Here is a 27,253-nt window from a genome sequence, read left to right on the forward strand (position 1 = left end):
GCTTTTATAAAATGGATCTAGGAAATAATAAGATAGCTGAATAGAGATACAGATATAGTTACTCAAATATGGAACACTTTACGCGAATGTTACCAAGACTACGCTGTACATAACGAAAGAGAAAATATGGAGAACTTTGATTGGGATTAAGGAATGAGGCGGGTGGCGGTTAGAAGTGTGCACCATAAACAGCCGTGAGGTATTACATCCGTGGCGAAAAAGGAAGATAAGCAGAAGTACTAGAAAGAATTGAAACAATAGATGATTGCGTTGTAAAACTGAAACTCCAGGGCCACAATGACAGTTAAATAGCCAGGGTACGTGGAAGTCTCTTTTCAAGTAGAGTTGAAAAGTAAAACACACTCCTATATTTGCTGGTAAGGTCACGCAATTATCACAAATGAAATAAATAGAAAAATTCACGGGAAAGGATGTGCTGATAAGAAAGGATGTGTAGTGTGACACTTAAAACAGGATCCCACATTTTTACTGGGTTTCCTGCACTCGCGACAAAAGTGTACCAACGACGCCATGACAAAATATCTGCAGATCTGCATGAGGGTTTGTTCCAGAAATTTGGAATAAAAGTAGAGGATATCGTATCGCCTTGACAGTGATAAATAAGATTTTCTGGATTTTCATGGTTCAATGACCGAGAGATAACTAACAGAAAATCACATATTATAAGTTTGAATGAACAAGAATAATGCATAGCAGCTTATTTTAGGGCTTGTCAAGGCGACTCTGACTTAGCAGGCAAAATTAATGAGAAACTACGGAACTTATAGAAACTGAGTATGAAGATGTAGGTTTTGAAACAAGTATACTTTCATCGTGCACCTAATCAAAGGTGCACTTGGTTTAATTTCAGATAATCTGTAGAAATAGTTCAACTCTTTAGAAATAAAGTACATTATCGAGAATCCAGTCATGTTTGAAACAGCCAACTTCCACGAAAGGTATTCTTATCTAATTGACCCCTTGAATATGTTAACAAGCTTTGGTGTAAAAACTTGTTCTTCAGTAAAAAATCACCGGTTTAAAGCATCAGAGCACTGTTAAGTTTACGAAGACAATAATAATGATAATGATAATGATAATGATAATGATAATAATAATAATAATAATAATAATAATAATAATAATAACAATAACAATAACAATAACAATAATAATAATAATAAAAGGAGTCGTGAGAGTTTTTAATTACGAAGTTTTTTGTCAATATACGGTTGCTTACAAGCAAAGCTAAGGCGTGTAGGTATTGTTTCGTATTTTTAGAAACATATGTATATATTAATAGATCCATAAAATGTTAATTATAAAAAATTGGAATCATATTCTTATTTCATGACAAAGCTTTTAATCATTTTTATGCAATAGCATTTTATCTTTTATTTATAACGCCACGTACAAATTTAAAAGTCAAACAAATTATTTAGTTGATTAAATTTATTTACATTAATTTATTCGCTTGACAAATTGCAATACCAGTCTGCGCAGATGTCATTCTATGTTCAGCTTACATGAAACAAACTTCACAAAATCAATTAAACTTAACTCAATAAAACGTGCTGTAAAACCAGAAATGGTATAGGTGTAAAATCATTTTATTTAAACGTTTCAATCTAAATGCAGTTTTACTACTGACTTGTCTATATTTTTTCTAACGACAAGGTAATTTAAAAATAAAAGACAGCTACATATGTGAGTGACAACGTTTTGGTTAATAGTTATTCTTATAAACATAAAAACACGAACTTGATATCAGGATAGTAATTGTCTGTATTTTTGAGATGAGGTGTTTTCATTTATTGAGATTGTCGGACTGACTTATTCATCTTGGTTGTTATAGTCACAGCGTTTCGGTCGTTTTTTCCTCCAGCCCACATCAGGTGATTTGTATCGAACGGGGGAACGGTTTGTTAGGAGTCTCCAACGCAACCCTTTAAGTAACATTCAAAACGGAGAATCAGCAACTATGTCTCAGAGCCTAGCTGGAGTCCGAACACGGTAGCCCGTAATAATAATAAAGGGTTGGGTTCGAGACTCCTAACAAACGGTTCCCCAGTTCGATACAAAACACCTGATGAAGGCCGGAGTGCAAAATGGCCGAGACGTAGTGACTATAACAACCAAGATGAGGAAGTCAGTCCGACAATCTCAATAAGTTGATATCAGGGATTCATATTATTCATGTGTCAACATTTATTTGACATGTTATTGTTTAACGTATAAGTTTATAAATTAAAGAGAAACACAAATTAATTATTGTGCATTTTTTTGTAAGAAAACATTGCAATACATGGTTCTCTGGACCATAGTTCTGATCTCAAGTGTCATATTCACAATGTTTCTGTCGATGTAAATAGTATCAAATCATCCACAGGCGAATTTGTTTTTCCACTAGCTGTGTAACGTAGCCGGTTCGCTTCAGTTATTCATAAAAATAAAACTGAAAGGAAATATATAAAAATCCATGTCGACATATTTTTTGTTTGTTTTTTAAAAAAATATTTTTATTACGCGCTACTCTCCAGTCTTTATACCAGCTAAAATATCTATCGCAACCACATTTCAATTTTTAAACCTGGTTCGCATTTTTATTTTTTTCGGTCGCATGCTAGCCACTGCCGTCACATTCTCGTCTCTCACTGTTCACGTCCATTTTCTTCGACGCGCAACGTACTATTCTGACAACGTGATGTATTTTCCTCCTTTGTCTCTATTTTCTGGTAGCTAGCTCTTTCTAATCTTCATACGCGCCTTTTTTTAGCTACTTTTGCTGCGTCTGCAAATCTCTACGCAAATCCGTGATCCTCCCCGCTAGTGATACTGTCTCACGCGCGTATATACATTATATTATATACTTTCACCACAAAACTTATTTCCTTGCAAAAAATAAATTAAAACTTTCATGAGTTACAAAATGAACCCCCAAACTTTCCAAAGTTAACACCTTTAAATTGAAAAATTAAATGCAAATCCAAATGTCTTAGTAAATACCGTTTTCGATATTTCAACTTTATTTTTTTTTTCTTAGCACATACGTTTTCTTATTTATTTCTTTATTTTTTTCATTTGTAAAAAAAAAAACAAGGGAATTCCAACATATGCTTCCAATTATTTAAAGGCAACATTTTAAAACTTTGAAAGGGGAAGACTTGGTTAAAATAGCAAATATGATGTTTTGTTGTATTTTCAGAAATTTCACTAAAGCAGTGTTACAGTGTTTCAGCTTGGCTGTGTAAGTATACAAGTTTAAATTTTAAAAGCATTTTACAAAGCCAATCAAAATATTGCAAGATAAAATCAGGGGTTGCATAGTCTTTGCCCGAAAATTCAACTAAATTGCGTAATTTTTATTTCATAAATAACGTTAGTTTTTTTTCTTATTGAGAGTGTTCATAAAACATATGTTATAATATGAATTGTATTTCAAGATATATTTATACATGTATATATTTTTGTGTGACTTTTTTATTCTCGTGGCTTTTTATATTATTATATCATAGTAACCCTGAATCTCTCTCCATATTTCATCAGTCATAATATCTATATCTTTCCTTGGTTATTTATAGAGTTTTACGCAAACAACTATTTTTTATTTGATTAATACTTATCCTTGAAACTCTTGGTTAATTTAGTTATTATTACATTGTATTTTACTGCCATGAAGCATTCATCTATTTATGGGTCAGTTATTTTAATCTAATGACTTGAGACAACACTAGTTTATCTAAACTTTTGTTTAGTCCACGAACATTTTTTTTAAGCTCAGCCGAGTTTGTTCATTCAAGGAAATGTCGACATATTTAGTCTCTTATAATCCCAGTTACTTTTGTCAAGATTATTCAAGACAATTCGCGCTTGGAACCAGGCCCAACAGGACAGATGTATTATCTGCGACTTCGACTAAATCGGATATCAACATTATACAACAATTCTGCCATTTTCCTCTTTTCGTGTCACAACACGGTTTAAACATATCATTAAGCATCGACAGATCTGCTAGTAAACACGAGTACTATTAATTCATATTCTCTAATTTCACTATCTTTTAAGCCTTTTTATTCGTAAACTGAGCCACCAAAACCCGTCAAAGTCTTCCAGCGGCCACCTGATTGCTCTAGGGGTTCGCCACATTCTTCAGTACATCCATGTGCACTTTTGTGTTTACTTTTAAGCCAACTAAAAAGATGTAAATGGCATGATCTTTCCCTCACTTAAAACCACATCAAATACAATAACTGTTGTTCATTGCGAAGCTTCTGGTCATGGTCTTGTTGCTATAACTTGGAACAATATGAAGCATGAGTTGTAAAACAGGGCATCTGCGATCTCACTTGTTGAACATCGTGTCACGTTAAAATATGATAAAAGGCTCCATTCCCTATTTGCGATTTGGATACAACTGACTATAGTAGATTTGCGGCTGCAAATGGAAATAGAATCATATCTTCTTTTCTAGGGCGACAATTTTCTCGCTTCACCATGGACGACACATTTATCATTCACTCGATTTATACTGTAAAACGTCTACGTTGAATAGAGTAGAACATAGAAACTCGCTATTGAATATATATATAAAATGCACATGTTTTATACAAACAATAATACATATTAAAACGTACACATATCTAAGGCCTAAGAGGTGAGGCGGACGACAGTACAAACATACCTGAACGTAGACCACGTGTATGAACACATAAATATATACGCATAATATACACATCCGTTATATGGTCCATTTTATTACTATAACTCTCGCTTCGTATACTTTATCAGTAATTCGTTGTTATTCATGTGTTGTGTTTCTGGAAAAGGCAGTTAAAAATTTGGTCATAATTTATTTAGTGCCAATATAATTCGGAGGTGAATTAAGTAATTCGCTCGTCATATACTTTTACCAGACGACGAAGCTAAACGTTTTCGTAGGGCTGATTTTATAGTGCGGAAAACGTAAAGAAATTAATGTTGTTTTACTCCAAATAAGGCGACCTTATTATCATGGACAATTTTATGATTTATAGTTTTATGGGTAATAAAATCTTGAATCTGTTTTATTTTTCAGTTTAATACTCCCTATGCATCCACATTGACTGTAAAATTCAATGCATAAAACTTGAAGGAAATACAGACAGACAGAAAAAAGAAAACATCACAAAAGAGACCAGGGCCTACATTAGCTTTTTTTTAAAAGGACTAAAAATTAAAAGTAATACAATTTAAAACAGTAATATAAATAGTTTTTTAAGATTTGGTATTAAATATATGCGGAAAAAAAGAAAATAACACGGATAACGAAAAAAAGATAGCAAATTACAAAACGAGGAAACGAATTTAGTTTTACTCACAATAAGTTTGACCTATAATCAAAAACGATATTTTATATTGTGATTAATTGTAAACATGTTGTCGTTCACGCATGTAGCCTCACAATAGCATTTATATAGAAACTGGTGTCGTGTAATATCATTTTTTACAAAAAATCATCTAATGTAGCATCCCTCTGCCTGTTCTACAAGTACTTTAACGGTGAATGCTCCGACGAATTGCAAGCACTGGTACCCCTCAATGTAAATACCCCCGACAAACCCGACATGCAGCTAAATCAGACCCCTCCATAGTAGAGATCCCCAGATGTAAGAGAGCCTTCTACTCCAGTCGTTTCTTCCCCAGAACTGCTAGACTTTGGAATTCCATTCCGGGTTCCTGCTTCCCCGACTGTACTGGCACACAGAAGTTCAAGTGCAACGTGAACCGACATCTTGCTGCCCAACTTCCCACATATCACCCCTGTAGATAATGCCCCTGATAGTAGCCCCTACATCAAATTGGCAATGTGCCTTGTTTGGGGTGAAAATATAATTAAAGAAATATTTCTTTGTGTTGTTCTGTTTAGATATCTGTTGAGAGACTTCAGAAAAGTACAAATTAGTCAACAACACACATTTAAACATATTAACCCCGAAACAATAAAATTGAAAGTAGCTGTTTAGTGCACAACCCCCTACCTAACGTCCCTGCTAATTCAGTCCAAATTAGTAGCTGCAAAGAACTTAGTTCCACTGAGCATGTTTGGGGGAAATAATAGTTCTAAAAGCGTTCCTTAGATACGATTCTTCTTTTCTATCACAAACGATCCGTGTGCTCACTTTATGAATGTCGTTAACGTTTCTGATTTTGTAGATGACGTCATCATCCATATCATAACTAGTCCTAGATGGTAATCTTAAGAGGACCATGATCACATAATTTTCGCCTACACATACATTGTTTCCCATCTGGTAAAGACACTTTAAAAGATAAAAAACAAACTAATTTGCCTTATATATGTTTAGTGCTGCACATGCTGCCAAAACCGCTTGCATATTTTCCTTTTATCGTCTCCTCATTTATTGTGTATACATTATTAGAAAACGTTGGACAGAATTTAAAAAAATAATATTAATTTTCTGCTAGAAAGTAATGTTACAATATAAAATACTGAGTCGTTATAAAATTAAACCAAAATTATGATGAAAGAGGAATTTTTATGACATCTCCTTTGCATATTGAATTTGTTGAAACTTCGACCTTCTTACCCGGTCTGGATTAAACTTTTTAAGCCAGTTTGTATTTTTTTCTAATAAAGTTTGCGAAAATATGTGTATATGAATTCCTATTGAAACTTGATCCTCTCAATCATACGTTTGGGTAGATTGAGATAAAAATCTCAGCAATGAAACCTTATCTTTTTTCGATACGTTGCAAACTTGCAGCGATTTCCACTACGCGCTAAAAACAGATGAACAATGTAAGTCGACATTGGAATACATATAAGGAATTTTGTCAAAATCATCACAAAACTTGATACATACAAGGCAAATGGCCATGACAATGTTCCAGACATGTTAATAAAGAAATTAAAACACCCCTTCCACTGATTACAAATATGTGTCAATATATATATATATATATATATATATATATATACGGAATGTATGTACCGCTCTAAATAGTGGAATATCTAAGGTTCGTATCTGACGCACGTTTAGTTTACTGTGGGAGATCCACCTCCGCATAAATTCGGCTGGCGAGTAAGCGACAGGGCGATAATATAGACAATACTGTGTCAGGAAGGACATTCAACGTATCAGAGAGAAAAGGTTTTTTTATCTAGATCAGAGGTTGTTCAATGAAAGACTTAATTTGCGACAAAATCACGTAAATTGTGCAACAAAGTCAGAAGTGTGCAAATTTTAGAGATGATATTTGAAGTGTTCGAAAAGAAACATAATCGAAAATACTTTGTGACTGGAAGATGTGGGGAATGCTAACCAAAAACCAAGTTAATGCAACCTTCAGATGCAGTAAAAGTGATTAAGGGCAAAATGAGTATACAATGTTAGAAAATTCGAAATTGGAAAGCTCCCAGACAAGAGAGTGTATAGGGGTGTTTATAAAAAGATTAACCATTTTTCATGGAACGACTGCATCTCAAATTAATGGAATGTTGACAAGCGATGTAATTCCTGAGTGAAGCACACGTGGAAGAAAAAGGACTCTACATGAATTATATTTCAAAGAACTTTGCTGTTTATAATGATCGGCCCACTTATGTGGCACCTGCAGACAGGAATTTTGGCAGATAAGTTTTACAAATACCTGGAACAGTAAGAGATCTTATAAAAAGTATTAAAAGCGATGTAGGCGAGGTAGTAGAGGGGCCCAAAAATTAGTGTTTTATTGATAGGACAATACTTCGGGAGTATAATAGGAGGTCTACAAATCTATGCATGTAATATACAGATTCTCACAAAAATATTAGCAGGTTCCATGTAGCTGAAGTAAGTAATATATTGGAAAGATTTATAATCGTAACGAATTTGCGCGGTTTCTTTAGAAATAAAAAGAAACAATGGAAAACGTCATAAGTTCATATGAAGAGAGGAATGTTTCAGGGGTGACAGCTGGTCACCATTGCTGTTTGTTATTATGGTACTTTTATCGTTTATATTCCGAAGAGTAAATACTTATCATGTGCGAAAAGTAGGAATACCAGGTAAACGATATATTTTCTTTATAGATGACTTACATTCCTATGCAAAGAACAAAGATCAGCTAAATATTCCTGTAAGAAATTTTCAAATATTTAGCAATGAAATATGTTAGAAATATGTTCTAAAGAAGTGATGGGTCTTGAAATTGAACATGGAATCCAATTTGGATAGTAAAAGAATAATAAAAAAAATTAATAGGGAAAAAATAAAAAAAGTTGAAGTAGACGAATACTCCTACTTAGGCATTGTGGAATTAGATAAAATAAAAGTAGTTAAAACGACGAAACAATAAGAAAACAATACAAGCAGAAACTATGGTTACTTTTAGGTCAAGATTGAATGGGAGAAAAATATCTGAAATAAAAGCAGGACTGGTAGATATATTTCGATATTGCGCGAGTATTATTCAATAGAAAGAAAACGAGTTGACAGATATAGACAAAGAGAAAAAACAACGATGTAATGAATGGAGCTCTTCACTCAAACCTGAATCGAGACGTTATATTTGAAAAGGTAGAGATAGGTTATATTTGAATAGTAAAGAGAAATTAGTGTAAAAAAAGAAAAATGTTTGAAAGTGTAATTCTCTAACCGTAAAGAACAGCTAATAATCAGCGTATTAAAAGTTAAAATATTGCAAGACAGCAAACCAGTAAAAGACAAGCAATTTGAAGCAATTAATGAACAAAAAATAACAGCCAAGCGGATTGTAAAGAAAATGCATAGACAATTCAGTAGTAATGTTCCAGTGGAAGTATACCAGGGAAAAACCTGGCGATGATTGTCAAAAAGTTACTTAAAAGTTTTTGGGAAAAAAAACTTAATATATGGCACACAAAAGGAAGCACCGAGAACTAAGTATGTGAAATATCACACTTATAAAACGGCTAACTTACTAAACGGCTAATCTGATAAAAGCGAGGTGATCATATTGTGACTTGTTAGAAAATAAACTAAGCAATACTCATTCATACACCAGTATCAGCTGTTGTGAATGCAGAGGAAAAATAGGAAGGTGAATAGTGCCTAAATTTGAGAAGAAAGTTATAAAGAATAGGGACCTTTTAGATACAACGATTAATCATCTCGTTAGTATTTAAAATGCAATAATGTATTTTCTGTATAGTTGATATATTTGTGAGTCAGCTTAAAATTAAAAGCTTTCGTAAACTATTAAGAAGTATTATATTGACTAGAATGGAACAGTCAAAACACAACAGCACAGAAAGACTCCCGAAGACCTCCCGACAATTATACAATACGTTTGCTTGCTTATTCAAAAGTTAATTTATTGATGTATTGCCGTTTAAATCTGATCAAAATCGGGAATCAGAATGACGAATCAAAGTTCTATGTTCCTGTAGATGTTTCTTTCTATTTTTATTATCAATATACTTATGCATTGCGAACCCTAATGTAGAAATGAACTCAAACAATAATGCACCTCTACCTAGTTTTCCCAGGTGGAAAGGCTGCAAAGGCATTCATGTTTTCCAAGACGAACCACCTAACCCATCGCTACCACCAGGCTTAGGGTTCATGGAATTTAACATTATAAATCCGGTCATTGAAAGCGATCGGGATGATACCAATATACATACAAAGCAAAACAATAAAATATAACATGGAACGCTAATTAACGGTCTCAAAGTTCAATGGAGGATTCGTCCGGGGAATACGGTCTAAAGCCAACACTGCTTATCAAAGAGAAAATTCGATGAACCAGAAACTATTTAAAAGGACATTTGTATCGAACTCCTATATTGAACATTATTTTGGCATGTAATACTTTACTTTATATTAAAGCAAGAAAATAATTTTACTTAACTATTCCCAATGGAAATATGAAATAAAAATGACAGAAAGAGAAACAAGAAAAACTTGAGAAAAAGAACAATGAAGTAACCATTGAAATATAAATATTACCATTATTTCAATTTGTAAAAGTAATTTAGTATGTATTTCTATGAATATCGTATTTGTTCTAAATATATATATTTATCTGGAATTGTTCAGGCAGTTATTGCAAAAAAAGATTTGTATATACTTTTATAAAAAAATATGAAACACTAGTAAATATTACATGTGATGTACTTTCAGAGTTTATTTATTTTCTCATGAGATTTTAATACAAAATAAACTCCGTGTAATGCATCTTATTTTTCTACATTTGGTATTAGAAAATTATTGGATTTTAATGTCTTTAATAGCAAATAAAATAATTTTAAAAAATGATTTTAATAGTCTCTTATTTTTCTTATTGTTATTTGCGTGATATTATCGACTATATTAGACTATTATTAAAAGTTGACAAGAGGAAAAGATATTCAAAAATTGACTAAAGGAAAAGATAACACGACAGGAGGAGAAAAATTTATTTTATCAGCAACAAAATGTTGTTCAACACTGCTCATAAGGAAAAGAGAAATTGTATTAATGGCTGGCAAACCGAATATTACAGGAAGAACATATTAATTGTTACTTGTGAAGGTTGCGAAAAATTTGTCGAGGGTTTATGATAAGTGTTTGCGACGATTGACGACGTTTATAGTTGATGTCAATAGCCAGCCTGTCACAGTTAAAGTAATGTTTTGAGGGACATAACTGCCCAACAGGCAGACAAACATAATCGCGACAGACGATACGGGCAGAAGTGTTTATTGGGCCGAAATGCAACTGATCTAAACAGAATGTTCCAGGAATTTTGTGTGATGTTACTTTTGTGAACACGTGGGCGTAACTTTCAGGCGTTGTGAAAGACGAGGAAATGGCCAGAAAAAAACGAAGAAGCACCTATCGGCAATATTTGTTAGGCTAGCGAGCAACATGGGTCACTACACTAGGATAAATTTTATTTTACACAGTTATGTCGTTAAATGATTAGGTATGTCGTAAAATACTTTACATAAAAATGCTTATATTCAGCGAAGTAATGAGGTAAGGTTAAATAAATAACCATTTAATAACCAATTATAACAATTCATTCATTTTATCATTAATTCTCGGATATTGCATCTTTAACTTCTTCGTTTGACAGATGAAATTATATTGGTGTTTTTTTTTCAATTATTAACTTACAGTCGTCTGATAATATGTCTTTTTGTAAAATTCAGCTATTTTCTATGTGTATGCTCATTCTCGTGAAATTCACTTTCCGTCTTCTTGTACGTTTGTTATTTATTTTTATGATCGTGTACATTAACGTTTTCTTAAAATTAATGAATAAACAACGGTATTTTCTAGAGTTCATTCTCCTATAAACCTGTATATGTACACACACACACACACACACACACACACATATATATATATATATATATATATATATATATATATATATATATATATATAATGGTGAAAAACACGAAGAGTTTCTGTTGAATGGCTTGTTTTTGGATTTTTACATTTACGTATTAATATTTTTGTAGTATTTTAAAATGTGTGTATGTAGGCCATATGTTTCGTGTTCTTGTATTTATTCGGTTAGCGCTTTCTACTAAAACTTCAGTCGTGGTCGCTTGTTTGTCCATCGTTTTATAACCGTGGGCATCTATAGAAAACTTCGTTTAGGGAGATCTTATCTCGTTTTTAAGGTCTCTCCAATTGTCTCTATGTGCAATATAAAAATTACTGTACAGTAAAATTTTTAATTGAAAATTAAGAATTTTCCATTTACCACCCGACTAATTATCATTAATTACATTCCTAGACACTTTTATATATTACGACTGAATTCGTATTAGACATCGTTTATGTTGGACCTTTCGTTTTTATGTACAAAACTTTTTAAATTTTCAGCAGTTTTACATTCGTATTATTTTATGAGGTGTTTATGTGTTCAGTTATAATGTTCCTAAATTCTTAGTGTAGGCAGCCATGGTGACTTATGAAAAACGGGTCAGACATGTGGAACATTAGTGCTCGTTGTGTAACGAATGTAATGATTTTTACTGGAATTGTTAAAGAGACATTCTCCCAAATGGGAAATAATTTTTTTCTAACGATTTTTCCAACACAATACTATGTATAAGACGGTATTATGTATAAGACGGTATTATGTATGAGACGGACACAATTTGTTTATCCGTTAAAGTAAATGATGAATTGAATTTTTATTGTTGACGGAGGATACATATTTAGGCATACTATTTGAATAATATTGTAGTACTTACCAACACAACAAACGCCCTCGTGTTTGTGCCTTGTATAGGCATGCGCGACAACAAAACTTGGGTTTTTATAAGCGGAAGTCTCGAGGTTGTCAGGAATCTACAGGCGCATGCGCAATAAAAGGGATTGTTGTTTAAAGGCAGGTCGAGTGAGAAGGTTGTTGTTGTTGTTGTCATTGGACGTTACAGTGACGCGTGCGTTAGCAAGTGATTAAGAGCCGGTTTATTTTTGCGTGTCAAGTCGCGCACCTCGGTGAAGGTCATATAAATCGTTCACCTCGGTGAAGGTGAAGGTCATGAATATTTCATCGGTTTTGAGGTTATATTGTAATTGTGTTCGGTAGAATATATTAATGATGGGGAATAGAGTATTTGGTTGATTGCTATTAATTTGATGGAAATGTTCAAATATTAATTTATTTTTCGTCAACTTTTAAATAAGGTAATTGATTGTTTAATGTTTTTTTCGTTTACTTATTCGACGAAATGAATTTGGCTCGGTGCATTATTTTTTTTTTTCACTGCAATTTTGTACCGATATGGACATTCACGTTTGTAGTGTAAGATACAAGAATTACTAGTGGTAGGATCTTATCTTATAAATTTTCGTACTGTCTGTCTGTCTGTCTGTGTTATGCGGTTTATCTCAGCTTACAGGCAACCCACTCAGGCAAGTAAGTTACCGAAATGAAGCTTAGGACCCAGCGGATATTTATATCCATTTTTGGTGTATGGAAATGCAAAAAATAAAAAAATAATAAAAAATAACGATTTACTAAACAACGTTTTATTTACTGGATATTGTTCCGGTGCAAGGACTCAAGTTTGCCCAGCTGGAAAAACTTAGGTTCTTATTTACTGGAATGATGAATTCCATTTTTGTTGGAGTGAATGAGTATATCTAGAAACGGGATTTTGTTGATAACGTTGAGTACGTAAAAACTGCCGAGGACTTTAATCTTTTCCAGACGGGATCAAACAAGCACTGCGCGAAAGCGAAGCGATATGAAGAGAGTACTCAACTATTCAGTGGAAATCGGTTATTTTAACTAAAAAAGAATACGTTCTATGGAAGACTTCTTATTTGGCCAAATTAAGTAAATGAAGTACCAAAGTCAGAAAAGTGTACAGCTATTGATGGTATTTGTAGTTTTAAACGGTAACAATAGAAGTGTGGTTGAAAGAGGTAAGAAATAAAATACAATGTAAGTTACAGCAACTTCAAGATGTAATACATTTGATCATGAAGAAAGTGAGTAAAGAATATAAGAACATTCCAAATTGGAAGAATTCTGGATGGTGTACAGCGGAATGTGTTTTAACCTTTAAAATTTTGCATGGCAAGATTTCATCGCAAATTGATGGAAAGTTGCAATTCCTTAATTTAGCACGGATGGAATAACAGTTGCTTGTTAGTCAAGTGGCCAACATGCGTTATTACACTTGGGTAGATCTTATTTACACAGTTATGTCGTTAAATCATTACGTATGTCGTAAAATAATTTACGGAAAAATGTTTATATTCAGCGAAGTAATAAGCTGAGTATTAATAAATAACCATTTAATAGCACATATGCGGTGTCATTGATATTTGAAAATGCGCAGCGGTCGATAAATACTGACGTGAAAACTGCTGTGAGACATTTAAGCAGATAAGATATACATATTGATTAGATAATTCTTCGGGATTGTAAGATAAGCTCGACAAAAATAGATAACATGGATAGATTACCGCAAAGCGTATGATAAGCATTCAGCTAGCGTGAATTATATATTAGTGGAAATATTTATAATAGCGACAAACATGAAACAATAGATGGTGTATATATCATCAAATTGAGATCCTGTAAAGAGATGGATTTTTCAAATGGATCGCTTGTTGCCCGTGTTGCTTGCTTTCTCTTGTAGTTCATATTACGAAAGTGAAATGCGTGTTATGATTTAGTAAAAATAGAGTATCAGGTAAAACATTTATTATAAATAAAAAAAAATAAAGTCGTATGCTAAGAAAGAACATAGACCAACTAGATACGTTTGTATGTTCAGGAATTAAATGTGTATAGTAGTTTACCTGAAGAAGTGTGGTGCATTGAAATTGAACAAACAAAAAAGAAGTTGTAAAATGTAAACTAATAAAACATTTGAATGGGGAAATGATAAAAGAGGTACAGAGCAAGGATAAACTTACTAAGGAATTGTGGAATAAGATGAAAAATATGAAATAAATAAGATATTAAAAAGGATTAAGAAGAAACCTGCGGTTAGTTTTTGGGTCACTATTGAAGGGGAGAAACAAAATATCCACAGGATAACGTGGCTAGTAGCTATATTTCTATATTGCAGCGTATAAATTAATGGCAAGAAAATTAGCAAAAGGCTAGCAAAACAATAAAATGCATAGAGCTACTCACCTAGGTGTGAAGTTGATTTGTTATATGCTTAAAGAGAAGAGAGAAGGAAGATGACAAGTCGGTGTACAAAGATGTACAAAAGACGAAAATGGTCTGAATGTTTACATCTACAATTGTAAGGAAAGTCTGGTAAAGGGCGTCTCGAAATTTTAAAAGATGAAATAGAACGAATTAATAAAAAGATATACTATTTAAGGCAGTTAATAAACAAAAAAATAAAAGTCAAGCGGAAACAGTAGAAGCGACAAGGGCAAATCAACTAGAGAAAACCTAATGTTAATTGTCACAATCAGTCTTGTATGTTGGAACAGAAGCGTAGGCACAAGCGACTAAGACACATATGACATTGATAAAACGACTAAATATCCACGATGTCGGTTGTGTAGACAGAAAACTGAGAATGTGCAACCCATCCTCAATAGTTTCGCAAAGTTTGTTTTAAGGAATTACAAGAGACGGCATAGCAAGTAAGATCAATTGGGATATATGCAAGAAGAGGAGAATAAAATGTAGTCGAAAAATGGTATGAGCATGTTTCAAAATGTGGTGGTGAAAAGTGATCGTGTTAAGTCATTTTGTAATATGAATATCCAATGTGATAATTTAATTGAAGCCAGGAAACGATATTTAATATTGGTAGAAGCAAAAGAACACTGCAATAATCATCGATATAGCAGCGCCCGCTGATGGGAATATGGTGGGCAAAACGAAAGTCGAAAAGTACCAAGACTATAAAAGACAGATAGAAAATTGTGGAAGTTAAAGAAGGTAGAAGTTTTACCAGTAGTGAAGGAAGCTTTGTTGAGGATAAAAAATAATTTGAAAAGTGAATGGAGATAATTTAGGTGCATTGCAATGTTGGAGTACTTCAAAAATCTTCCTTGTTATGAACCGCCAGAATCTTGTGAAAGACTGAAAGATCGATGCTGATAGCTTATGCCCATTTGTTATGTTCCGCCAATCAGTATAAAATCGGTAATACCAGACATACATTGTGAATGATAATATTAATAATAAAAATATTGATAATAATAATAATAATAATAATAATAATAATAATAATAATAATAATAATAATAATAAACAAGAGTAAAGTTTTGTTTTGTAGTAAGTAAAACTCTGAGTCATAACCGACAGTTTCTCCATAGCTAGTGGCTCGATATAAATGCTGGTTGTTGGAAACCATAGAATACCACACTCGAATAGGAATATAGCGGTGCAACGGGCACGCTAATTTATTTCTAGCCTTAATTTGCAGTCACTTACAATAGAAATACACATGAGGGAACCTCTATAAATACAACACACATTCTTTTGATGAATACAAATAAAATGATTTTAATGCAATGAGGACTGCATGTTTAGTGTAAGATTCCCAACCATCTGAGTGTGAACTTCAACCAGGCAGAAACTCTTACTTGAAGTATCGGCGAAGAGATGAGTTGGTGTGTACAATTTGAAACAGAAGTTTGCCGTGGAGTATAAACTCTAAACAGAATTCGATGATGATACAGTTGACAAAGTGGAGCTATTAGATTGAAAATGTTTGTACTCTATCCCAGAGAGAGAAAGAGAGACAGAGAGATAGCGAGATAGAGAGAGAGAGGGGGATAGAGTGAGAGAGAGGGAGAGACTAGTGGTAAGTGCACCATTCAAGATGTGAAGCTAATATTGCATGCATGGGCTAACAATTGCCTCGTAGACGTACTGAATACATCCAGGTGTGAGCATTCTGCTAATGGGGGGACACACATTCTCTGAAGCAGCCTTCGCAATGTTCTTAATATGTTTATTCCAGTTCATATTTCTTGTAAATATTAAGCGGTAGAATTTGACGAAAGAATTCTAAAGCGGGCTTTCATTTTTCATTGGTGCGTGAAGGGGTATCTTACTTAATAACTGTGAGAAGTTTCAGTGCGGAAATGAGAGATGGTAAATTAAATTTGCTCGTCTTAACAATGTAATGAGAAATACTTATTGAGCAGTTGCTTTTTCCTCAGTCAGAGAAAACTCCTAACACTTCATTTCTGTATATGAATATACACACGTTTTATTTTCTGCTTTTTTTCCGTATTGCTTCATGTGCGTGCGCTCAGTAATAGAAGGAGTGTTGACAGGAAGGTGGATGGATAGAACGTCGAGCTTGTTCAATGTTGCTTGTAAGCTTATTGTAGGCATTTCTTAATTTTTGCTGTTTTCTCTATGTGACATGGACTTCTACATGTGCGCTCATATCTACAGCTGCGTGCGTCTAACAGGTAATCTTAAATAACCGACGATATAATTCTGATATTGTGATCCCATCGACCAGTGCATTTATCTACCAGCTGTGTGTGGTTGCGTATGGGCACTTTCAACACGCAACATATCACACCTCTGTTAAAAAAAAAAAAAAAAACATATTCATATATTTCTCGTTCCCTCTCCGGTGTAGCTATCTCTAGCTGTTTATCACTTTATACTTAATTTTTTCACAATTCAAAAAATAATAATTACAATACAAAACCAATTACAATATGGAAAGTGATCAAGATTCAATATCAGTATAAAATGCACATACGAGTTCACATTGGCTTTGATATACATATATTTTTTGTTCGGATGTAATAAAAGCACATGTAATAAAAAGCACGTGTAATAAAACGCTTACATAAAACAATTATCAATAAGTAAATATCAATTTATATAGTTGTTACAAAATTTGCGTCTTGAAGAAAATCGACAATAAGAAAAATGCTGTTTTTTGATTGTGGTGCTTCCGTAGACTTTTTCGTGTAAGCTTGATGAACAGGCATTCGGACGAATGGTTTTTAAAACATTTGACTATGTCAAAGACTGATAGGCACCATCAATGACAGAAAAATGCGCGTTTAGGGACATGTGTCCAGAGCAAACAGTCTAACAAAAAGCCTGCTATTTGGTAACACCCCTAGCAAGGGAAAACGTGCAAGATCAAAAACAAGAGTCTTAGACGACGCGATGGACATCGGATGACGCCAAATCTGTGTCAACAGTAAAGACCCGTACAGGGTATTACGGCTGGCTAGTAATGAATATTTAATCAAAGAGATAACTATAAAAAAAGGTTTAGACATGATAGATAGCAGTTCTATCTAGATCCATCGTATAGACAAATTTTTCACAAAAAAGCAAATCCTCATATTATTTTTATCGTCGCAATAATATAAAAACACCACCTGACTTAGAATTACAACCATATCCACTTGGTCTAACAGTGATGTTGACATTCATTGGTGGGAAAGATAAGTGTACGAACAGCCACTGTGTTCACTTATGTCATGTATATTGGAACCAGAAATTGTATGTATATTTAATCTATATGTTAAATAAACGTCAAGACTAGTACTACGTTTGCCAATTTTGAAACTGGCAAATAAAATATATTCTCAGCTTTATATAGGCGTAACCAAGATGTCTCGGTGCGTTTCTTAATAAAACAGCATTACGAATAATAAGATTTTTTTATAAGGAATATCAGGGGTTAAGGAAAACGATAACACTTTAGAAAATAAATTATTCTACAAATATCATTTCATCTGGAGGTATATCGGCAGATCATTCGAGACTGATCGAATGATCCCTTATATAAATCCAGGTGAACCTCACAATTTTATTTGAACTTTTTTTCTGAATTTACGATAAAACTTAAAATTGCCGCACGTAATTTCTTAATTTACATATTTAATAACTAAACATTAATCAGAAGGGACTTTCCGGAGCATTCATTGACAACCTGAAATATAAGCTGACTTTATATTGTAAACAAACACAGACGACATTGGATAAACGTAATAATCATTATCATATCTTATTTTATTTTTTTTATTTATCTATTTTTGCAAGTTAATCCAGCGAGCAACTTATTCGTACTAATGTATAACAACAAATAAAGGATTGCTACTTTAATAATACATACGCAATTTGCATACATGAGCATATTATCTTTAGCTTATGTTACCAGCGGGCAACGCCGGGCGTCCAGTTTATTTAAACATATGAAGACTCTCATCAATGTTTACAACTGCGTAATTTTAATCTAATAAACTAATATACGTTTTGATTATCTACATAAAACGACCGAATGCGCAATTAGTACTCGATTAATTGGCATTCGGTTATAAAAGTTATATAGCTTTGTGGTTAAAGATAAAAGCTGCGTAATTAAATAAGACACTAGAAAAATCTTTTTTAATTCTAAGATAAAATATATCTCATTAGTATTTAAAATGCCTAAATGTATCTTCTACCATTAGTGAATATTTTATGAGCTTGCTTAAATTCGCAAGCATTCGCCAAGTATAATGATAAGTATTATATAAATAAATTAGAACGGTCAAAACCAAACAGCAGAGAAAGACTCTTGAAGATTTCCGAAAATTATACAATACTCCTGGGTTTTTTATAAGATAATTTGTTTGTGTATTGCCGTACAAATCCGATCAAAATCAGGAATCAGAATGACGAATCAAAGTTCCTTTTTCGCTTTGATATTTCTCATATTTTCTTTATCAATATACTTATGCAATACAACCCCTAATTTAGAAACGCACTCAAACAATAATTTACCTAGTTGTCCCAGGGGCAAAGGCTGTAAAAGCATTCATGTTTTCCAAGATGTACCACCTCGGCCACCGAGCCCACCACGACCGGGATTCATGAAATATAACATTATAAATCCGATCATCGAAAACGATCGGGAGGATACCATCGTACGCCAAGAGCAAAACTATGTCAAATAAGATGGAAAAACCAGTGACTCCTACAAAGTTTTAAAGTTCAATGGAGGATTGAAAATTATGATGCCAACTAGATTACGGTCTAGTAAAGGTATAACTGATTATTAAAGATAAAAAAATACCGAAGAAAAATCCATAGCATCAGATTAATACGAAACTATTTAAAAATATATTTTAATTGAAACCGCTTATCGGAAATTATTTTGGATATGTAATTCTTTACTCTATATAAAAAGGTTTACTTAAATACTCCCCATAATGATAGAAATATGAAATAACAAAAAAAAAAATATATATATATGAAACAACAAAAAAACAAAACAAAAAATATATGAAATCACAAAAAAAACAAAATATATTATGTAACAACAAAAACAGAACCAAAAATATGAAATAACAACAAAAACAAAAGAAAAAAATATATGAAATAACAACAAAAACAAAGCAAAAATATATGAAATAAAATATATATATGAAATAACAACAAAAACAAAACAAAAAATATATGAAATCACAACAAAAACAAAACAAAAAATATATGAAATAACAACAAAAACAAAACAAAAAATATATGAAATAACAACAAAAACAAAACAAAAAATATATGAAATAACAATAAAAACAAAACAAAATATATGAAATCACAACAAAAACAAAACAAAAAATATGAATTAATAACAAAAACAAAACAAAAATATGAAATAACAACAAAAACAAAACAAAAACTATGAAATAACAATAAAAACAAAGCAAAAATATGAAACAACAACAAAAACAAAACAAAAACTATGAAATACCAACAAAAACAAAGCAAAAAATGACATAACAACAAAAACAACAACGAAAAAACTTGAAAAACTTAGCATTGAAATATAAATATCACCAGTATTTAATTTTTTTAAAAATCTATTTTGTATGAATCTCCTTTGAATATATTATCTGTTGTCAAAAATTATACACTTTTTCTAGAATTATACACGTATTTATTATACTTTTATAAAACAAATCTGAAACACTATTAAATATTACATGCAATTTACTTTTAAATTTTAATATTTACCTTTGTTATGCATCGTATTTCTGTATGTTTGGCATTACAATATGTTTGTATTTTTATCTTTAATAGCAAACAACAAAAGTATTTAAAAAACGGTTTAAATTGTCTCTTATTTTTCTTTCATTTATTTGCGTGATATTATCAACGTTCTCTGACTATCATTACAAATTGAAAACAAGAAAAATATCAAAATATTGAAAAGAAGCACCGATACCATTACAGTACGGGACAAGTAATTTTATCAGCAAAAAAATGTTCATATAGAGTAGGGAAAATTGAATTGTAAATTTATGGCTGAAAAACCAACCGGATATTAAAGGAATGATTATATTAATTGTTACTTTTTAGGAATTGCTAAGTTTTATGGCAGGTTATGATAAGTGTTGGGCGTTGAAATCGGTCTTGGGTTTGCGACGATTGACGCCAGTCGGGTTAACAGCAATAGCCAGCAACCCACAGTGGAAATCGTGTTTTGCTTAAATTTTCTGCTGACCTGACTGAATAATATAATCTCAAAAGCCGACTATGATACGGGTATAAGTGTTTAGTGGGCCGGGAATGCAACTGATCGTTACAGAATATGCCAAGAATTGTGTGTGTGTGTGTGTGTGTTTTTGTTAAAATTATTTGTTATGTTTGTGAGAACATTCGCGATACTTTTGGGCTGTGTAAAAGACAACGAAATGGCGAGGAAAAAAAACGAAGGAGCAACAGATCCCAGCAGATAACATTGGTTCTAAGCTCTTTGTTGGGCGAGCTAGCAACATAGGTTAGGGTTACACTTTGATAAATGTTATTTTACGCAGTTTTTCGTTCATCATTTTGTATCTCGTAAAAAGGTTAACGGATAAATGGTTACATTTAGCGAAGTACTGAGGTAAGTATTGCTGAATAATCATTTAATAACACTTTTATTTTAAATTGAAACAATTCATTACTTGTATCATTGATTATCGGCTATAACATTGTGAACCTCTTTTTTAACAGAGGAAAAACTATTGGTCGGTTTTATTTTCAACTATAGAGTTACGGTTGTTTGATGAGGTGCCCTTGTGTAAAATTCATCTATTGTAATGTTTATGCTAATTATCGTGCAGTTTCCTTATTGACACGTTCGTCTTTTTGTACGTATGTAATTGATTTTTTTGATCTTCTCAATTAAACTGTTCATAATAGTAATGTAAAAAAACAACATACATTTTCAGCATTTCAAGTTCTTATACACACACACACACACACACACATATATATATATATATATATATATATATATATATATATATATATATGTATGTATGTATGCATAAACATGACAGGGTGTCACGAGAATAAAAGGCAAATTATGTGTATTTACTTGCCATATATATTATCCTAACTTTCTCTCTTTCTCTCTCTCTCTCTCTCTATATATATATATATGTATATATATATATATATGTATATAGTAGCATGGGTGTTCAGCATTGCCCGGACATTTGGAGGTGTATACTGAGCAAAAAACAACAAAAACCCGTAATTTTTTTTTTAATTTGACCCCTATTATGACCACTTGTCGTTTTGGGCTCAAATCAAATTATTAAGTTAGATCAATGTCCAAGGATCTTATATCTAAAATTTACAGTGTTTAGACCCAGAATTGTCGGAGGAGTTTGGTAGAGTTCTAAAAGATAAAATCGTTGAACTTTGACCCCTTAACAGCCAAATTTCGTAGCGAAACCCGATCACATAAATTTTTCCAATTCTCAGTAAACTGTATCTCAAATTTAGAGTATGTAGACTAATATATTGACAGACTTATTTCGTATGGAAATGTGCACAGAAACACAGACACACAGGCACACTGACACGTTCAATTCCATAGATATACTAGCGTTTTAGCTCGGCGTTGCCCGGGTGTTTGGAGGTGTACGCTGAGCAAAAAAAAAACAAAAAAAATAACAAAAGCAAACAAAAAGTGTCAATTTTTTAAACTTTGATCCCTATTATGAACCCTTAAAATGGATAGTTTTGTGCTCACATCAAGTTATTAAGTTAGATCCATGTCCAAGAAACGCATATCTAAAATTTAAAGTGTTTAGACCCCGAATTGTCGGAGGCGTTTGGTAGAGTTCTCAAAGGAAAAATCGTTGAACTTTGACCTTTTAACAGCCAAATTTCCGGCTGAAAACCGAGCACCTCAAATCTCAGTAACCTGAATATCAAATGTGAGTCCGTAGACTAAAAGTTCACAGAGTTATTGCGTAGGGAAATGTGCACACACAGACACACAGATACACACAGACAGACAAACACTTTCACTTTTATAGATATATAGATTTTGTTAAGAAACAAGGAGAGTTTCTGTTGAATGACATTGTTAGAATTTATATTTTACGTATCAATATGTGTGTAGTATTATACACTATATATAGGTCATATATTAAGTGTTCAGCGCTTTCTACTAAATCTCGTGTTTAAGTGTATCTAATTAACTGTATGTACAGTATTTATACAGGTGTATTAAAATTACTATATGATCAAATTTACAATTTAAAATTTTACAATTTTCTATTAGTCATCGTGTAATCATCGTTAATTACATTCCTAGGCACATTCATATTTTACGACTGAATTTTTATTTAATATTATTTACGTTGGGCCTTTCATTTTTATGTACAAAACTTCTTAAACTTGATCAGTTTTACGTTCCTATAATAATGTCGGACTTTTATGCTTTCAATCATAATTTTCCTTAATTCTGAGTGTGGGCAGCCATGTCATCTCAGATAAAAGGGCTCGGAAAGTGCAACGTTACTATTAGTTACAATATGTTTTTATGTTTAACCAATATAAGTATTTTTACTGAAATTATTAGAGAGGTCTTCTCCTAAATATGAAAATAAACTTGTAGATGTTTTCTAAAAATTTGTTTGACAGAAGCGGCATTGTTTATATGAAGGTGAGACTTTTACCTTTACAGTAAATAATAAATTGAAGGTTTTATTGTTGACGGAGGATACATATAGATACATATCTGAGAAGAATTTTTTGATAACGTTTTCATCGGTGTTGAGTTTATAGTCTAATTGTTTCCCGTAGAAATATTAATGATGAGGAAGGGATTATTTTGTGCATTTTTATTCGTTTGATTGAAATTTGTAAATGTTAATTGTATTTGTTTGCGTTCTCGCGCCAGTATTGAATAGAAGTAACAAAATATTCACAGTAAAGACGTGGCCAGTAGCTATATTTCGTTATTGTCGCGTATTAATTAATGACAAAAAAATGAGCCGATAGATATTGTCAAAATGGAGGAAAACATTAAAATTAATCGAATTCTTTACCTAAAAGTGATGTCGATATATTATATGTAACATCTGTACCTCTAAAAGGCCACCATTCGCCCATGTATAGAGTATTGTTGCTACATTTGGGCTGCTGTATCTGCTGCTAGTCTCTCGCTCCTAGACAAGATTCAAAGAGAGTCGCCAATCTGATAGGCCCTGAACTGGCATATAAGCATCAGCCTCTGTCCCATTGACGAAACGCTGCATCCCTCTGCCTGTTCTACAAGTACTTTAATGGTGAATGATCTGACGAACTGCAGACACTCGTGCCCCCACGACGTAGACACCCTCGACAAACCCGACATGCAGCTAAATCACACACCGACACAGTAGAGATCCCTAGATGTAAAAGATCTTTCTACTCCAGTAGTTACTTCCCCAGAACCGCTAGACTCTGGAATTCCATTCCAGGTCCCTTTTTCCCTAACTGTACTGACATGCAGAAGTTTAAGTGTAACGTGAACCGACATCTTGCTGCCCAAATCCCAACATAGTACCCCAGTAGTTGCTGCCCCTGATAGTAGCCCCGTACACCAAAGTGGCAATGTGCCTTGTTTGAGGTGAAAATGTAATAATAAAAAATAACCTTTAATCAAACCATTATAAACATAATTTATAGAATCAACTCTAGGTTCTTTACAGTGCAACTGAGACTAGAAAACATTGTGCAGTGAAGCTTTTTCTTGGTATACCGCCTCGAGTCACCGGCTGAACCAATCAATCTGTATTGGAAAATAGCCGATTATTCCGGTTTTTGATGATAAAAAAGGTATGGGAAGTAATAAAAACTGGGCAATGTCAGGTCTCCTTAGTGGTCTTATTTTTGTAGGCAATAGTTTTGATATTAATCATATTAAAAGTAATTAGTTTATGTAATTAAATAATATAAAATTGGTTTATTTGACACATCAGAGTTCCGTATTTTTTGTTTGTTTATTCCTTGCATTATATCATAAGCTTTATCGGTGAATTTATTTTCATTTTTTATGATTATACAAAATCATGTCCATCAGTTGCGATTATTAGAAAGACCATATCATTTCCTTTATATATTTTGATAAGTATTACAAATAGCAATGGTTATACGCAGGAAATTTTTAACACGACATTATTTTGTTATTTTTCTCCAAATTAGCAAAAATGCACAATGGAAAGTGTTTCATTGAGTTTCATTCATTAATTGATATTTATGGGAACTACAAATCTTATATTGGATTTTAAAAAATTGTAAAATAAGAAAATGATCTGAATGTTTACATCGCCACTGTTAACAACAAAAAACGGAAAAGCCAATTGTAATCCGAAGGAAATACAAAGGCAATTCAACTAGAGGCAGTGTACAAAGAAAACCTGATGATAATTGTCAAAATGAGGCTTGTAGGCTGCGACGCCTTTATATATGCCGCGAAGGATCAAGCCCCGGGGACAAATTATGTAAAATATAAAATTGATAAAATGGTCGAATGTCCGCCCTGTTTGTATAGAAAGTGAGAATCTGTTACACTTCGGCAGTATGATGCCAAGTTTGCTCCAAGTGATTACACTAAATGGCATGATAATATTGTGAGATAATCCATGGGAATATATTCGCAAGAATAGAAGGTTTGAGTGCAGTGAAAAATAGTGGGGGCATGTTCGGGAAAGGTAGTGGAGACTGATAGCGTTTAATTACTGTATGATATTAATATCCACTGTGATAATATGATTGAAGCAAGGAGACCAGGTTTGATCGTGTAAAAGAATAAACACATTTACACAATCATGGTAATAGAGATGCCAGCTGATGTGAATATGGAGAAGAAAAAGAAAAGGAGTAGGTCGACATGTACCAAGACTAGAACAGTGAGGCAGAAAGATTGTGAAAATTGAAGAAAGTAGAGGAGATTGTGAGGGACTCTTGTCGAGGATAAGAAAAGAATACCACAAGTGGATTGAGAAAAAAGGAATGAATTGCATTATTATAGTACTTTATCAAACTGCACGGTTAGGAACCGCCAGAATCTTTCAAAAGACTGAAATAATAATAATAATAATAATAATAATAATAATAATAATAATAATAATAATAATAATAAACTTTCCCTCGCTAGAAGTAAAAGTTCTGATTCATAGTTGACAGTTTCTATAGAGCTGGTCTCTCGATGCAAATGCTTGTTTTTGAAAACCATAAAACACAACACTTGGTTTTACGGGTCGTTAAACTGATTTTATAGCCTTGATTTGCAGTTACTTAAGAATGATGTCTCGATCGAAATACAATGGAATGAACTTCTACAAATTCAACACACATATGGTTTCTGAATACAAATACAAATGATTTCAATCTAAGGAGAATTGCATCTTTTGTGCAAGAGTCCAAGACCTCTGCGTCTGAAATTCAAACTAGCAACACTTCTTAATTTGAACTACTGAGTTTATTCAAAATTACGAACTCAGCGGAGAGATCAGTTGTGCTGTTAAGGTTAGAACAAGAAGGAACACATGTTTGCAGTGGAGTGTAAATGCTGAACGGAATTCGAAAGTGAACTTGTTAGATTGAAAACTATTTTCCCCCATCCAACAGAGAAAAGCTAGTGGTAGGTACACTATCCCATATGTGGTAACAATACTACATGCATGGGATAATTGTGGCATTGTAGAGGTGCATGATACCTTCAGGTGTGAGTAGTTTCTAACTCGATAGAGTTGACCTACATTTTCTGCAACAGCATTCGAACAAGTCTTACTGTATTTATTTCATGTCATGTTGCTTGTAACTATTAAGTCGAAGAATTTGACAAAAGAATTCTAAGGTTATTTGTCATTGATATGAGGACGAATAGCTTACGGAATGACTGTGAGAACTGTCACTGCGGAATGACAGATGGTTGATTAACATTTGTGTTGGAGACGCCCCTCCAGGGGATTAATGGACTATATCATGGCGTCACTTCCTTTAGTAACGTCACTTCCGGTATCGAGACCAGCACCCGGCAGTGAGATTGGCACGAGGCCAAGCTGGACATGTGCAAACGTCATACCGTTGAGCAATGGTATTCTCAACTCGACTTTGCCTGTAATTTATGTGAATACATGTTTCGTTCCTACAAATCCTGTGTTCCTTCGTTTATTAACATTTAACACCATAACAACTGGCGGCGGGGTGTCGACTTTCACACGGGTTAACTCCACAAGAAGAAAAAAAAATAATTAACTTCAAAAGAACGACGAATTTACAAACTAAGAATTCGACTACGTTCTAAAAAACAACAAAAAAAACGAACTCATGGCAAAGTTATCGACGAAATTGTAAGTAATCTTTTTGTCTCTATATTTACATTGAAAAGGAAAACTAAGCTGAACGCATTTTTATAATGTTTTAAGATTAAGTTGGTTGTCTATTGAAAGAAGAACGAAAAAAAGAGAAAAATGCTGGCCTAATGTTCATGGCAAGAATAATGATCTCGTAAAATGCCGACTGTTTAGGGTTAGGCAAATTTGAACATGTT

General features: G+C 32.9%; 1 long non-coding RNA gene across 1 annotated transcript in view; it reads left to right on the top strand.

Moving 5' to 3' along the window:
- The first annotated feature begins 18,847 nt into the window (after positions 1 to 18,847).
- Positions 18,848 to 27,253, top strand: part of LOC145242691 (uncharacterized) — a 232,988-nt gene continuing 224,582 nt past the window's right edge. Inside the window, exon 1 of the long non-coding RNA XR_013862813.1 lies at positions 18,848 to 27,053. This is a non-coding gene — a long non-coding RNA (uncharacterized LOC145242691). The remainder of the gene's footprint in view (positions 27,054 to 27,253) is intronic.

This window comes from Euprymna scolopes, chromosome 21 (genome assembly GCF_053919585.1).
Source record: "Euprymna scolopes isolate OS-2025 chromosome 21, ASM5391958v1, whole genome shotgun sequence".
NCBI lineage: Eukaryota > Metazoa > Mollusca > Cephalopoda > Sepiida > Sepiolidae > Euprymna > Euprymna scolopes.